Consider the following 16,612-nt stretch of genomic DNA (forward strand, 5'->3'; position numbering starts at 1 on the left):
ACTGGTCATGCGCCTTTAAGACCAGGGAATACTGGTCATGCGCCTTTAAGACCAGAGAATACTGGTCATGCACCTTTAAGACCAGAGAATACTGGTCATGCACCTTTAAGACCAGAGAATACTGGTCATGCACCTTTAAGACCAGAGAATACTGGTCATGCACCTTTAAGACCAGAGAATACTGGTCATGCGCCTTTAAGACCAGAGAATACTGGTCATGCGCCTTTAAGACCAGAGAATACTGGTCATGCGCCTTTAAGACCAGGGAATACTGGTCATGCGCCTTTAAGACCAGGGAATACTGGTCATGCGCCTTTAAGACCAGGGAATACTGGTCATGCGCCTTTAAGACTGGGAATACTGGCCATATGCCTTTAAGACCAGAGAATACTGGTCATGCACCTTTAAGACCAGAGAATACTGGTCATGCGCCTTTAAGATCAGAGAATACTGGTCATGCGCCTTTAAGACCAGAGAATACTGGTCATGCGCCTTTAAGACCAGGGAGTACTGGTCATGCACCTTTAAGACCAGAGAATACTGGTCATGTGCCTTTAAGACCAGGGACTACTAGTCGTGTGCCTTTAAGACCAGGTACTTCCTTACCCGGGTACTGATGTAGAGTCGATGTGCCCCTTTAATGCAAAAAATACTGTCACCCCAGTGTGAGCTGGCCGGGTGGACCAAGATGGCCACCGGGAGCTGCAGAGTTGATAAAATCTCGCAGAGAGTGAGAAGCGCCAATTTGGGGGGCGGAGCCACAGACACGATGTTGAATAGGCCCAAGCCGGGGCCTAAATTTCTGTAGCCGGCGGACGTCACCAGTGGGTCGTTCCAGGCAAGACTTCCAGGATGCGGCCTACACATCGGCTGAAGTCGGGGGCTAAATTTTTGCAGCCATCCAGAGTGTTACCTCAGAGAGGTGGGCCACAGGGAAGTGGCTGAGGCTGCCTGTCAGCATGTGGATATCCCACTGAAGATGGATCCACTCACCATTGGTGCGCGTCCCGGCATGGAGCCGCCGCGGATGTGGGTTTCAGCGCTGTTCTGTGCAGCGTGGACGGTGCAGGGATAAACCTCAATCGATCATCCGTTTGTTAGGGAGGTGGAGAGGACCCGTCCGCCTCCTTGTGCCATCCGCCTTCACAGTGGTGGGACAGTGGGGGCTGCTCGGACGCCATAGAGAGGGGCCTCTGTACAGCCACGGAGTTCAGTCCGGGTGGACAGGGTCAGTTGTCCGGCATTAGGCCTGGCTCCAGGAGAGGATACATGGAGGCGACACTCCATGTGGTCGCCTGCTGCTGGTGTGGGGAGATCGGGACCATGAAGGAACCGTCGCCCCTGAAGTGAGCTCAGGCATGGCTTCCCACGTCGCAGGAGAGGGTACGGGGAGGTATACTCGCCGTGCTCGCCTGTTAATGGTTCGGGGGAGATCGGAACCTTGAAAGGAACCGTCGCCCCTGAAGTGAGCTCAGGCATGGCTTCCCACGTCGCAGGAGAGGGTACGGGGAGGTATACTCGCCATGCTCGCCTGCTGCTGGTGTGGGGAGATCGGGACCATGAAGGAACCGTCGCCCCTGAAGTGAGCTCAGGCATGGCTTCCCACGTCGCAGGAGAGGATACGGGGAGGTATACTCGCCGTGCTCGCCTGCTGCTGGTGTGGGGAGATCGGGACCATGAAAGGAACCGTCGCCCCTGAAGTGAGCTCAGGCATGGCTTCCCACGTCGCAGGAGAGGGTACGGGGAGGTATACTCGCCGTGCTCGCCTGTTGATGGTTCGGGGGAGATCGGAACCTTGAAAGGAACCGTCGCCCCTGAAGTGAGCTCAGGCATGGCTTCCCACGTCGCAGGAGAGGGTACGGGGAGGTATACTCGCCATGCTCGCCTGCTGCTGGTGTGGGGAGATCGGGACCATGAAGGAACCGTCGCCCCTGAAGTGAGCTCAGGCATGGCTTCCCACGTCGCAGGAGAGGATACGGGGAGGTATACTCGCCGTGCTCGCCTGCTGCTGGTGTGGGGAGATCGGGACCATGAAAGGAACCGTCGCCCCTGAAGTGAGCTCAGGCATGGCTTCCCACGTCGCAGGAGAGGGTACGGGGAGGTATACTCGCCGTGCTCGCCTGTTGATGGTTCGGGGGAGATCGGAACCTTGAAAGGAACCGTCGCCCCTGAAGTGAGCTCAGGCATGGCTTCCCACGTCGCAGGAGAGGGTACGGGGAGGTATACTCGCCGTGCTCGCCTGTTGATGGTTCGGGGGAGATCGGAACCTTGAAAGGAACCGTCGCCCCTGAAGTGAGCTCAGGCATGGCTTCCCACGTCGCAGGAGAGGATACGGGGAGGTATACTCGCCGTGCTCGCCTGCTGCTGGTGTGGGGAGATCGGGACCGTGAAGGAACCGTCGCCCCCTTCACTCCGTTAATTAAAAAATAAAAATTTACAGAAAAGTAAACAATAAAATAAAAACGTTGGGGTCTGAAACAGACCCATGTGCCTCCTACAGACACTAAGCAAGGACTGGTTAGCTGAGAGCCAGCAGGAGGGTGTATACTGCAGGGGAGGAGCCGAGAGCCAGCAGGAGGGGGTATACTGCAGGGGAGGAGCTGAGAGCCAGCAGGAGGGTGTATACTGCAGGGGAGGAGCCGAGAGCCAGCAGGAGGATGTATACTGCAGGGGAGGAGCCGAGAGCCAGCAGGAGGTGTATACTGCAGGGGAGGAGCCGAGAGCCAGCAGGAGGATGTATACTGCAGGGGAGGAGCCGAGAGCCAGCAGGAGGATGTATACTGCAGGGGAGGAGCCGAGAGCCAGCAGGAGGATGTATACTGCAGGGGAGGAGCTGAGAGCCAGCAGGAGGGTGTATACTGCAGGGGAGGAGCCGAGAGCCAGCAGGAGGGTGTATACTGCAGGGGAGGAGCTGAGAGCCAGCAGGAGGTGTATACTGCAGGGGAGGAGCGGAGAGCCAGCAGGAGGGTGTATACTGCAGGGGAGGAGCTGAGAGCCAGCAGGAGGGTGTATACTGCAGGGGAGGAGCCGAGAGCCAGCAGGAGGGTGTATACTGCAGGGGAGGAGCTGAGAGCCAGCAGGAGGGTGTATACTGCAGGGGAGGAGCTGAGAGCCAGCAGGAGGGTATATACTGCAGGGGAGGAGCCGAGAGCCAGCAGGAGGGTGTATACTGCAGGGGAGGAGCCGAGAGCCAGCAGGAGGGTGTATACTGCAGGGGAGGAGCCGAGAGCCAGCAGGAGGGTGTATACTGCAGAGGAGGAGCCGAGAGCCAGCAGGAGGGTGTATACTGCAGGGGAGGAGCTGAGAGCCAGCAGGAGGGTGTATACTGCGGGGGAGGAGCTGAGAGCCAGCAGGAGGGTGTATACTGCGGGGGAGGAGCCGAGAGCCAGCAGGAGGGTGTATACTGCAGGGGAGGAGCTGAGAGCCAGCAGGAAGGTGTATACTGCAGGGGAGGAGCTGAGAGCCAGCAGGAGGGTGTATACTGCAGGGGAGGAGCCGAGAGCCAGCAGGAGGGGGTATACTGCAGGGGAGGAGCCGAGAGCCAGCAGGAGGGTGTATACTGCAGGGGAGGAGCTGAGAGCCAGCAGGAGGGTGTATACTGCAGGGGAGGAGCTGAGAGCCAGCAGGAGGGTGTATACTGCAGGGGAGGAGCCGAGAGCCATCAGGAGGTGTATACTGCAGGGGAGGAGCCGAGAGCCAGCAGGAGGGTGTATACTGCAGGGGAGGAACCGAGAGCAAGCAGGAGGATGTATACTGCAGGGGAGGAGCCGAGAGCCGGCAGGAGGGTATATACTGCAGAGGAGGAGCCGAGAGCCAGCAGGAGGGTATATACTGCAGAGGAGGAGCCGAGAGCCAGCAGGAGGGTATATACTGCAGAGGAGGAGCCGAGAGCCAGCAAGAAGGTGTATACTGCAGGGGAGGAGCCGAGAGCCAGCAGGAGGGTGTAAACTGCAGGGGAGGAGCCGAGAGCCAGCAGGAGGGTGTATACTGCAGGGGAGGAGCTGAGAGCCAGCAGGAGGGTGTATACTGCAGGGGAGGAGCTGAGAGCCAGCAGGAGGGTGTATACTGCAGGGGAGGAGCTGAGAGCCAGCAGGAGGGTGTATACTGCAGGGGAGGAGCTGAGAGCCAGCAGGAGGGTGTATACTGCAGGGGAGGAGCTGAGAGCCAGCAGGAGGGTGTATACTGCAGGGGAGGAGCCGAGAGCAAGCAGGAGGATGTATACTGCAGGGGAGGAGCTGAGAGCCAGCAGGAGGGTGTATACTGCAGGGGAGGAGCTGAGAGCCAGCAGGAGGGTGTATACTGCAGGGGAGGAGCCGAGAGCCATCAGGAGGTGTATACTGCAGGGGAGGAGCCGAGAGCCATCAGGAGGTGTATACTGCAGGGGAGGAGCCGAGAGCCAGCAGGAGGGTGTATACTGCAGGGGAGGAGCCGAGAGCAAGCAGGAGGATGTATACTGCAGGGGAGGAGCTAACTTTTTTTGTATCACTTAGTGTCAGCCTCCTATTGGCAGCAGCATACACCCACGGTCTGTGTCCCCCAATGAGGCGAAGGAGAAATATCAATATAACGAAATCAGGAATAACCTTTCTACTTTTTTGATACCAAAGATAAAATACTAAATTTTTATTAATATAAATCCTAAAACCATAAGACAGCCACAGACAATTATTCACAAAAAAAAAATCACACAAGCGTGCACTCTAGATATTCCCTGCAGCTGTTAGTCCTATATCAAATTCTACCTGTCAGCGGAGGTTGGCCCCCTAAACAATAATACGAGATTGGCGCCCCCACTCACCGTCGGCTGGCCCTATATCTCCTGCAATGAGCCCTAATTAAAGTGTCTCATACGGGCCACCAGCTGTACATGACAGGAAATATTTAGGTAAAATCATATGGATGAACTTAATTGAAGCAGGGTGCAGTACATGGACAAAGACAATGGTGCAAAAACAAAAAAGTGCATGTGAAAACAAATATTTAAACTCTCACTGTCCCTTACTGATATTCACCTGCTTAGCTGCGGGGGTTGGCACCCTACTTGTCAGCGGATATGGCGCCCCCACTCAGCGGCGGCTGACCCTGGAAAAACCCTATTGATATATATTATTTACCTGATAGGTTAGCTGGGTTATAACCATGTCTAGAAATGATCGTTTAAGGCAATGTAACAAACATCATTTTCAGCTCTGATTATCAGCTGACAGTTACAAGCATATGCAGGGCATGACAGCACAGAGTAAAAAACATGATACTTATCAAGAGATGATGGTTTATACGCCGCTACGCGTTTCACCTCAGCGGATCATCAGGAGGCCATGATATGTGGATGCTGCATGGAATCAGGATTCATCCACTTATATACATATCCCAGTAACCATGTGGGCAGTGCTTAAAATGAACATCCTGTAGTGTGCAGCATGATGGGTAGGATGTTCCATACACTTGATATATGCTAATAAGCGGTGCTAGAGCAGGAGGACTATGGCAGCCTTGGGCTGACAAGTAGCTGTTCATGGCCTATGGCTATTTCTCTGTCATCTAATTGTACTACAACAAAATGGCGGCTCTACATCTACCTCTGCTGTTCATTTTAAGCACTGGCCACATGGTTACTGGGATATGTATATAAGTGGATGAATCCTGATTCCATGCAGCATCCACATATCATGGCCTCCTGATGATCCGCTGAGGTGAAACGCGTAGCGGCGTATAAACCATCATCTCTTGATAAGTATCATGTTTTTTACTCTGTGCTGTCATGCCCTGCATATGCTTGTAACTGTCAGCTGATAATCAGAGCTGAAAAATGATGTTTGTTACATTGCCTAAAGGTACTGTCACACTAGACGATATCGCTAGCGATCCGTGACGTTGCAGCGTCCTCGCTAGCGATATCGTCCAGTGTGACAGGCAGCAGCGATCAGGCCCCTGCTGGGAGATCACTGGTCGGGGAAGAAAGTCCAGAACTTTATTTCGTCGCTGGACTCCCCGTAGACATCGCTGGATCGGCGTGTGTGACACCGATTCAGCGATGTCTTCACTGGTAACCAGGGTAAACATCGGGTAACTAAGCGCAGGGCCGCGCTTAGTAACCCGATGTTTACCCTGGTTACCAACGTAAAAAAACAAACAGTACATACTTACATTCAGCTGTCTGTCCCTTGCCGTCTGGTTCCTGCACTGACTGCTGGCCGTAAAGTGAAAGCAGAGCACAGCCACAGCGGTGAGTCACCGCTGTGTGACTCACCGCTGTGCTGTGCTTTCACTTTCACTTTACGGCCAGCAGTCAGTGCAGGAACCAGACGGCAAGGGACAGACAGCTGAATGTAAGTATGTACTGTTTGTTTTTTTACGCTGGTAACCAGGGTAAACATCGGGTTACTAAGCGCGGCCCTGCGCTTAGTTACCCGATGTTTACCCTGGTTACCGGGGACCTCGGGATCGTTGGTGGCTGGAGAGCTGTCTGTGTGACAGCTCTCCAGCGACCAAACAGCGACGCTGCAGCGATCCGGATCGTTGTCGGTATCGCTGCAGCGTCGCTAAGTGTGACGGTACCTTTAAATGATCATTTCTAGACACGGTTATAACCCAGCTAACCTATCAGGTAAATAATATATATCAATAGGGTTTTTCCAGGGTCAGCCGCCGCTGAGTGGAGGCGCCATATCCGCTGACAAGTAGGGTGCCAACCCCCGCAGCTAGGCAGGTGAATATCAGTAAGGGACAGTGAGAGTTTAAATATTTGTTTTCACATGCACTTTTTTGATTTTGCACCATTGTCTTTGTCCGTGTACTGCACCCTGCTTCAATTAAGTTCATCCATATGATTTTACCTAAATATTTCCTGTCATGTACAGCTGGTGGCCCGTATGAGACACTTTAATTAGGGCTCATTGCAGGAGATATAGGGCCAGCCGACGGTGAGTGGGGGCGCCAATCTCGTATTATTGTTTAGGGGGCCAACCTCCGCTGACAGGTAGAATTTGATATAGGACTAACAGCTGCAGGGAATATCTAGAGTGCACGGTTGTGTGATTTTTTGTGAATAATTGTCTGTGGCTGTCTCATGGTTTTAGGATTTATATTAATACAAATTTAGTATTTTATCTTTGGTATCAAAAAAGTAGAAAGGTTATTCCTGATTTCGGAATCTAGACGACTCTCAGACCTGTTCTCTACAACCCAGGAAGGTCTCCTCTTACCCGGAGATGTGATGGACCGGTGATCCTCCATCATGGCGTCCTTGTACAGATCCTTGTGTTCTTCTATATACTCCCACTCCTCCATGGAGAAATAGACGGTGACATCCTGACACCTTATAGGAACCTGACACACACAATGACCCGCCATTAGCACACCCCTCCCCCGGCGTCATTGTATAATGTCCCAGCATTCCCGGCAGCGCTCACCTCTCCGCTCAGCAGCTCAGTGATCCTATTGGTCAGTTCTAGGATCTTCTGCTCATGTATCAGTGAATGAGGTGGAGGCTCGGTGATGTCACTCGGGGTCCTGCTCCGCCCTCCTGACACACGGGGGGTCACACACTCCCCAGACGACGTCTTCACTACTGTGTGATCCTGTGTATGGGGAGACGCCGATCACTACACAGAGGACAAGAATCCTTCACCTTTCCCGTCATTTCCCTGCTTTATTCCTAGAGATCAGAGTGATGTGAAGATCTCACCTCTCCAGTGATCCAGTAGATTATCTCCAGGGTGAGGTCTAATATCCGAACCGCCATGTGGTCTCTGTCCTGCTCCATCCTCGAGGGGTCACTGATGGAGAGGAGCATCGTCAATTAAGGGTCCTGTTAATAAAGAACCTGAGGAAAAAAGGAGAAATTGGTGAAAAATCTCATCTGAAATAATCTTTTACTTGACAGATCGTTACAGAACTGTGTGGCCATTATGCAGAACTTTATAATAGCGCCTCCTACTTAATATCAGATCCCAGAACAGACACAAAGTCAGACTTCTACCTCTCCTCATTCAGGGCTTCTGTAGTTTTTAGGGTCCTAAACGTAATTCCTGGCCCAACAAGTGTCAGGGCTTTAGGTCCCGTCCTAGAGAGACCTCATATGACAAAGTTCTGAATCCGTGAATAACCCTGTAAATATGATACCATAAGCTGCACACACACACATACAGTATATACAGAAAATGCAGACGCCTGTGTAAGCAGTAAACCGCAGCAAACACTGAATATGTGACATCTGCTCTGCACTACGGTTATAGTTAGAATGTTTATAGAAATTAAGGTACTTAGTGCATAAATTAGATAACTCATGAGAGCCCACCAGCCATGACAAGGCGGACGTTTCTGTGATGGGACCCTACAGTGAGTCTAATACTTACCTACCACGCCTCTCCCAAGCTAAAAGCCAAGCAGATCCTTTGTCAAAATGCTGAAGAGCAGAACAATAAAAGAGCATCTGCAGGAGCAGTGACGCTCGGTGGAGGGGCCTGTAAGTTTGTGGCTGCACTTCAGCCAATGGAGATGAGGATTTGGTCAGGATTAATGTCGTCCTCATTGCTGTAAAATCCTGGCAGATCCTTCTCCATCAGGAGATTCATCAGGGAGGAGAGTAATCGGCTGCAGGTTTATTCTACAGTCAGATGACCCCAAACAGGGGCGCAAGTACAACAGGTGCAGGGGCTGCAATCGCACCCTGGACCTAAATTTCCATTTGGCCTATATAAAAAGACTATTGCTATTAAAGATTTAAAATACCGTATTTTCCAGCGTATAAGACGACTTTTTAACCCCTGAAAATCATCCCCAAAGTCGGGGGACGTCTTATACGCCGGGTCCAGGTGCAGGGAGCGATCCTAGATGGTTCCCAGGGTCTGGAGGAGAGGAGACTCTCCTTCAGGCCCTGGGATCCATATTCATGTAAAAAATAAAAAATATGGATATACTCACCCCTCCGACGGACCCTGGCTCTCAGCGGTGCAAGCGTCTGCCTCCGTTCCTAAGAATGCAGTGAGTGAAGGACCTTCGATGACGTCGCGGTCACACGACCGGTCACACGACCGCGACGTCATCCCAGGTCCTACGCTCAATGCATTCTTAGGAACGGAGGCAGACGCTTGCACCGCTGAGAGCCAGGGTCCGTCGGAGGGGTGAGTATATCCATATTTTTTATTTTTATTCTTTACATCAATATGGATCCCAGGGCCTGAAGGAGAGTCTCCTCTCCTCCAGACCCTGGGAACCACACGCCGCATAAGATGACCACCGTCTTATACGGTGGGTATATCCCAAATTCCATATTTTATATGGAAAAGTTGGGGGTCCTCTTATACGCCCAGTCGTCTTATAACACCAGAAAATACGGTATTTGGAGGCCCCATTGGAGCTTTCGCATCGGGGCCCATGAGTTTCAAATTACGCCACTGGACCCAAAAATCTAGCAAATGTCAATAATAAAGAGGAGTCCTGGGGGTGATGATCCGGCCCCACAGATCCCTGATCTCCCATCATCCTGTCTCTCTGGGATCACATGAAGGATCCGCACAGTCCTCATACACAGAAGATCTGGGGTCCGGTCTCCAAGATGTTTGGCACCAACTACTGCCGAGATCCTCCATAACCTGTGTACAAGTGACGAGAAGAAGTGATGGAGGCGACGGGCGGTCACCAGATACTGATGATGGAGGCGACGGGCAGTCACTAGATACTGATGATGGAGGCGACGGGCGGTCACCAGATACTGATGATGGAGGCGACAGGCGGTCACCAGATACTGATGATGGAGGCGACAGGCGGTCACCAGATACTGATGATGGAGGTGACGGGCGGTCACCAGATACTGATGATATAGATATGTTTGTGAACATTATACTGGATGTTATATATAACACATTGCTTCATGGTTCTTGCAGACTTTCTTCATTGTTCCAATCCTCCAGCCCTTCGGTCACATTACAGCTAAATATTTCACAAATTCATTGACCATTGCTGGCATTTTCCACACCCCCGTTCCACGTTTTCCTGCACAGTTGTCTCTTGGTCTTGTTTCCATGAAGACGACTGCTGATCAGACTTTTCCGGACAGTAAATGGTGGGAGCTGGTTCCACAGGTTACTGTCGGTTCTGAGCTGATGGCACTGCTGGACATTTTCTGATTTCGAAGGTCAGTAACTAGAGAAGAGAGGGTGTACTTGTTGCTCAGGTTTTCTTGAGTATTTGTTAGGGCTCGGAGATTTAGTTTTTGTTGACACAGCTGCCTGATTTACAGTTGGACAACCAGAAGAAAACGCAATATCCTAAAAAAATATACTTTATTAGTAATATCTAAAATTCATAGACAATGAAAATACTAAAATGTATGCTACCAACATCAACCATCTGGGTTAGGGTAGATCAGAAAAAATATAACAGGGAGGAGTAATACCTATATTCCTAACACAGTCCCTATGAGGTGGCCCTAAAGTAGCTTACACCTACCTACCAGCGGAGGTTGGCACCCTAGATTGCGATATGGCGCCCCCGCTCCACGTCGACTGTCCCTTCTTGCCCTATTAGGCCCTGTCAGCTACCCACGCCCAGGTACCCCACAGACATACACACAAAATGACCGATAGGGTCACACTAACCAAAAAAAAACGTGAAAAAAAGGTGTAAAAAAGTGAAAAGAAGTGAAACAAAAACCTACAAAAACCCTAAAAACAACGCAGCAGAAAAATAATGCTGCGTAAAAAGTCACTAGGTTGCTTGTACCCCACGGCTCAGTCAGCCGAGAATATTATATACATCGCTTGAGACAAGAAAAATATTTAGAGTATAGATAGTAATACCCAAGCGGAAATTCAAAAATTCAAGATCGGGGGTACAAATAGGGCACAGATGTATTGTGCTCATAAACACTCAGAGGTCAAAACAAAAAGAGATATACCTCTGGTGTCTATACCGATGTGTCACTGTTTTTTATTAGTACGTGATCTATACGTCATTAAAGGCAGACTTGCACACAGAACCCATGTACAGGGCAAAGCACAAAAACTTTAGCTCACTCAAAAAATAGAGTATATTTTCTTACATTTAAATTAGACCGATATATACCAGAGCCCGATATATCTGAGGCCAATCCCTCAAGCCCTTCTCGTAGGTGGATTCTATAGTCAATCCTATAATCAATTCTTTTCGATTATAGGATTGACTATAGAATCCACCTACGAGAAGGGCTTGAGGGATTGGCCTCAGATATATGGGTTCTGTGTGCAAGTCTGCCTTTAATGACGTATAGATCACGTACTAATAAAAAACAGTGACACATCGGTATAGACACCAGAGGTATATCTCTTTTTGTTTTGACCTCTGAGTGTTTATGAGCACAATACATCTGTGCCCTATTTGTACCCCCGATCTTGAATTTTTGAATTTCCGCTTGGGTATTACTATCTATACTCTAAATATTTTTCTTGCCTCAAGCGATGTATATAATATTCTCGGCTGACTGAGCCGTGGGGTACAAGCAACCTAGTGACTTTTTACGCAGCATTATTTTTCTGCTGCGTTGTTTTTAGGGTTTTTGTAGGTTTTTGTTTCACTTCTTTTCACTTTTTTACACCTTTTTTTCACGTTTTTTTTTTGTTAGTGTGACCCTATCGGTCATTTTGTGTGTATGTCTGTGGGGTACCTGGGCGTGGGTAGCTGACAGGGCCTAATAGGGCAAGAAGGGACAGTCGACGTGGAGCGGGGGCGCCATATCGCAATCTAGGGTGCCAACCTCCGCTGGTAGGTAGGTGTAAGCTACTTTAGGGCCACCTCATAGGGACTGTGTTAGGAATATAGGTATTACTCCTCCCTGTTATATTTTTTCTGATCTACCGTAACCCAGATGGTTGATGTTGGTAGCATACATTTTAGTATTTTCATTGTCTATGAATTTTAGATATTACTAATAAAGTATATTTTTTTAGGATATTGCGTTTTCTTCTGGTTGTCTAATTGAGTATATCCTGATACTATTTGAGCTGGTTGTTTTTTTTCTGATTTACAGTTGCCAGACAGGCTGAGTACATGCGGGGATTCCCTAACAACCAGGCAACCCCCACATGTAGTTAGGCTGGCTAGAAGCCATAAATCAGGCAGCTGCGTCGGCAAAAAACAAATCTCCGAGCACTAACAAATACTCGAGAAAACCTGAGCAACGAGTATAGTCACTCATCATTATTAGTAACTAGTGAAGGTGCTGGGATAAGGTGTTATCTGGGCATGCTCATGTGCTCACCGGGTGTCTCCCGCCCGCTAGAGGAATATGTCCGAGTCCCCGCGGCTGCACGTCTGGAACATATTATTCGAGCACCCGAGCATGCTCAGATAACACCTTATCCCGCTCACTCATCCGCTGCACAGTTTTCTCCTCAGTATTGCTCGTTCCTGCAGCCGGTTACACCGAGTGGCGGAAGCTCCGGATCCCCCGGTGTCCTAGGAGCGGATTATTCCACACACCGGACTGTGAGCGGATGAGTCCGGGGTCTCCGCGGCTGCAGCGTCTCCGGACTCGTCTCCATGGAGCAGTGAGGCCGTCACTGGCCGGAGATCCTTCCTCAGACGCCATTAATCACCTCAGTGACCGCGGCCGAGGCTCAGACTCCACAATGGAGAAATCTGGAGGCTTCCAGGTCAGGAGTCTCCGTCCTGTGACCTCACAATGTCGCGGCTTCTTCATGTGGTGACGTCGGTGCTGCGGAGCCGCCGCTGTATGTGACCGACACAACAACGGGGAGAAGCGAGAGGAAGAGAGAGCGGAACATGGACGACAAGTGTCCCGTACCCGAGCGTGTGCGGACGTCACCTCCTGGGGGGACAGGACCTGCGGGGACAAACACGGGGGACGAGGGAGAGAGCACAGGACCTGCGGTGACGTCACAGGATCACATGACAGGAAGTGCCGCAGTATAACTCCTCCCCTCCTCTGACTGATCACATGACAGGAAGCCCGCAGTATAACTCCTCCCCTCCCGTGACTGATCACATGACATGAAGTGCTGCAGTGTAACTAATCCCCCTCCCTGATCACATGACAGGAAGTGCCGCAGATAACTCCTCCCCTCCTCTCACGGATCACATGACCATGACATCATTGAAGGTCCTGCGGTCGCCGGGATCCATCAAAGACCCCCCAGGAGCCCGGTGACCGCTCACTAAATGTATTTAACCCCTTAGTGACGGAGCCAATTTTGCCCTTAAATCGCCATTTTGCTATTCTGAGCGGTGTCACTTTATGAGGTAATAACGCCGGAGCGTCCACAGCTCCCGGGACCCGGAGATTAGTTGTCCTTTTTGGGGACGGACTAAACTGCATATTGGGATGATGGGATGAGGGGATGATGGGCTGCAATACTAGACTCCACCACTAGATGGCAGCACATTTTACAAATGCAGCCCAGGAAATGACTTCTTGTAATATAGCAAGAAGGGAATATGGGTATAATTATTGATCTGTATGGGGATTATGGGTGAAATATCACAAATACACATGCCCAGGAACATACTTCATCTACTTCTGATAGGAATATGGGTATATCTATTGATCTGTATGGGGATTATGGGTGAAATATCACAAATACACATGCTCAGGAACATATTTCATCTACTTCTGATAGGAATATGGGTATATCTATTGATCTGTATGGGGATTATGGGTGAAATATCACAAATACACATGCTCAGGAACATATTTCATCTACTTCTGATAGGAATATGCGTATATCTATTGATCTGTATGGGGATTATGGGTGAAATATCACAAATACACATGCCCAGGAACATATTTCATCTACTTCTGATAGGAATATGGGTATATCTATTGATCTGTATGGGGAAAAGGGTTAAATATCACAAATACACATGCCCAGGAACATACTTCATCTACTTCTGATAGGAATATGGGTATATCTATTGATCTGTATGGGGATTATGGGTGAAATATCACATATACACATGCCCAGGAACATATTTCATCTACTTCTGATAGGAATATGGGTATATCTATTGTTCTGTATGGGGATTATGGGTGAAATATCACAAATACACATGCTCAGGAACATATTTCATCTACTTCTGATAGGAATATGGGTATATCTATTGATCTGTATGGGGAAAAGGGTTAAATATCACAAATACACATGCCCAGGAACATACTTCATCTACTTCTGATAGGAATATGGGTATATCTATTGATCTGTATGGGGAAAAGGGTTAAATATCACAAATACACATGCTCAGGAACATATTTCATCTACTTCTGATAGGAATATGCGTATATCTATTGATCTGTATGGGGATTATGGGTGAAATATCACAAATACACATGCCCAGGAACATATTTCATCTACTTCTGATAGGAATATGGGTATATCTATTGTTCTGTATGGGGATTATGGGTGAAATATCACAAATACACATGCCCAGGAACATACTTCATCTACTTCTGATAGGAATATGGGTATATCTATTGATCTGTATGGGGATTATGGGTGAAATATCACATATACACATGCCCAGGAACATATTTCATCTACTTCTGATAGGAATATGGGTATATCTATTGATCTGTATGGGGAAAAGGGTTAAATATCACAAATACACATGCTCAGGAACATATTTCATCTACTTCTGATAGGAATATGCGTATATCTATTGATCTGTATGGGGATTATGGGTGAAATATCACAAATACACATGCCCAGGAACATACTTCATCTACTTCTGATAGGAATATGGGTATATCTATTGATCTGTATGGGGAAAAGGGTTAAATATCACAAATACACATGCTCAGGAACATATTTCATCTACTTCTGATAGGAATATGCGTATATCTATTGATCTGTATGGGGATTATGGGTGAAATATCACAAATACACATGCCCAGGAACATACTTCATCTACTTCTGATAGGAATATGGGTATATCTATTGATCTGTATGGGGATTATGGGTGAAATATCACATATACACATGCCCAGGAACATATTTCATCTACTTCTGATAGGAATATGGGTATATCTATTGTTCTGTATGGGGATTATGGGTGAAATATCACAAATACACATGCTCATGAACATATTTCATCTACTTCTGATAGGAATATGGGTATATCTATTGTTCTGTATGGGGATTATGGGTGAAATATCACATATACACATGCCCAGGAACATATTTCATCTACTTCTGATAGGAATATGGGTATATCTATTGTTCTGTATGGGGATTATGGGTGAAATATCACAAATACACATGCCCAGGAACATATTTCATCTACTTCTGATAGGAATATGGGTATAATTATTGTTCTGTATGGGGATTATGGGTGAAATATCACAAATACACATGCCCAGGAACATATTTTATCATTGTTTTAAGAACATATATATTTATCCCAAATAGTCATGCCCAGTACCACATTTGATGAATTTCCCATAATAATATGAATAGAATTATTCACCTCCATGGTAATTCAATGTGAAATATTATATTTACAGAGGCCAAATAATTTTGCAGCTTTGTTTGAAAAAATATCTTTAAAAACTTGTGGGCACCTAAGCTCCATAATAAATGAATACCTATATGTACATTTAAGTGCCCATAAAATACAGTAAAGAGTATATAAAGGCTCTGAATTGGCATGATATGTGTTCTGTACATCAGGAACGAATGTGCTGAACATAGGACTTTGTGATGGTGGCACAGCTAAACTGTGCAATCAGGGAGGCAGTGAGGGCAGAGGGAGAGGGGTGGGTAGGTCTGCCCACCGCCAATCCATATTGCAGTGGAGAGGGAGGATGATGTCTGTGACCTATGTCAGGCAGACATCATCCTCCTCTGATGTCCACCCCTCCACATGAGTGTTCCAGCAGAGGTCAGAATTCTCTTGAAGAAGTAGAAGGAAATATGCCACGCACTGGACCTGGGTTTCCGAAGCACAGCAGAGCATGATAGTGGCAGCACAGAAACAGCCACACAAAAAAAAAAAATCTGCCCTGTATAGCGGGGAACAATATGAAAGTTTCCATTCCCATTCAAGTGAACCTGGATGGAAAACAGGCACATAAGATTCAATTATGCCTTGCCTACTGACGAAGAAGCAATACCGAGTCCTATATCAGACATGTGAACGTAAGCAGGATCATTTATTGTTCCATGAAAGCTATTTTGTTGGATTTGTTATGATAGCCTTCGTATTAACCTAGAGACCAGTATACACTAAAATACATGTTCCATTTCCAAATATTTTTGTTAAGATAAAACCTATTATTTTATTAAAAGTTATTTTAAAAAAATTCTATATATCTCCATTAAAAGTTATTGATGTCAACAAACCTAAGTAACCAATAAAATCCTGCAAAAGATCCAACATCCTATAAAGAACAATGTATTGAGAATAATATAGGTATATAAGCAAGAAGTATGGTGCAAGACTGCTCATCTCTATGACATGGCCGGCCTAGTATGGAGGTGGGAACACTGGGTCAAAGACCTATGATGCCAGGGCTCACATCTCCCAGGGGTGGGAGAAGTCAATGGACATGTAATCCTGTCAGATGCAAATAGGTTACAGGATCTGTATATCCATAGCATTCTGACCATAACCCCATATA

General features: G+C 48.1%; 1 pseudogene; it reads right to left on the reverse strand.

The window, feature by feature from the left end:
* Nucleotides 1–16,612, reverse strand: part of LOC138637640 (zinc finger protein 850-like) — a 136,413-nt pseudogene that overhangs the window by 71,027 nt on the left and 48,774 nt on the right.

This window comes from Ranitomeya imitator, chromosome 5, assembly GCF_032444005.1.
Source record: "Ranitomeya imitator isolate aRanImi1 chromosome 5, aRanImi1.pri, whole genome shotgun sequence".
NCBI lineage: Eukaryota > Metazoa > Chordata > Amphibia > Anura > Dendrobatidae > Ranitomeya > Ranitomeya imitator.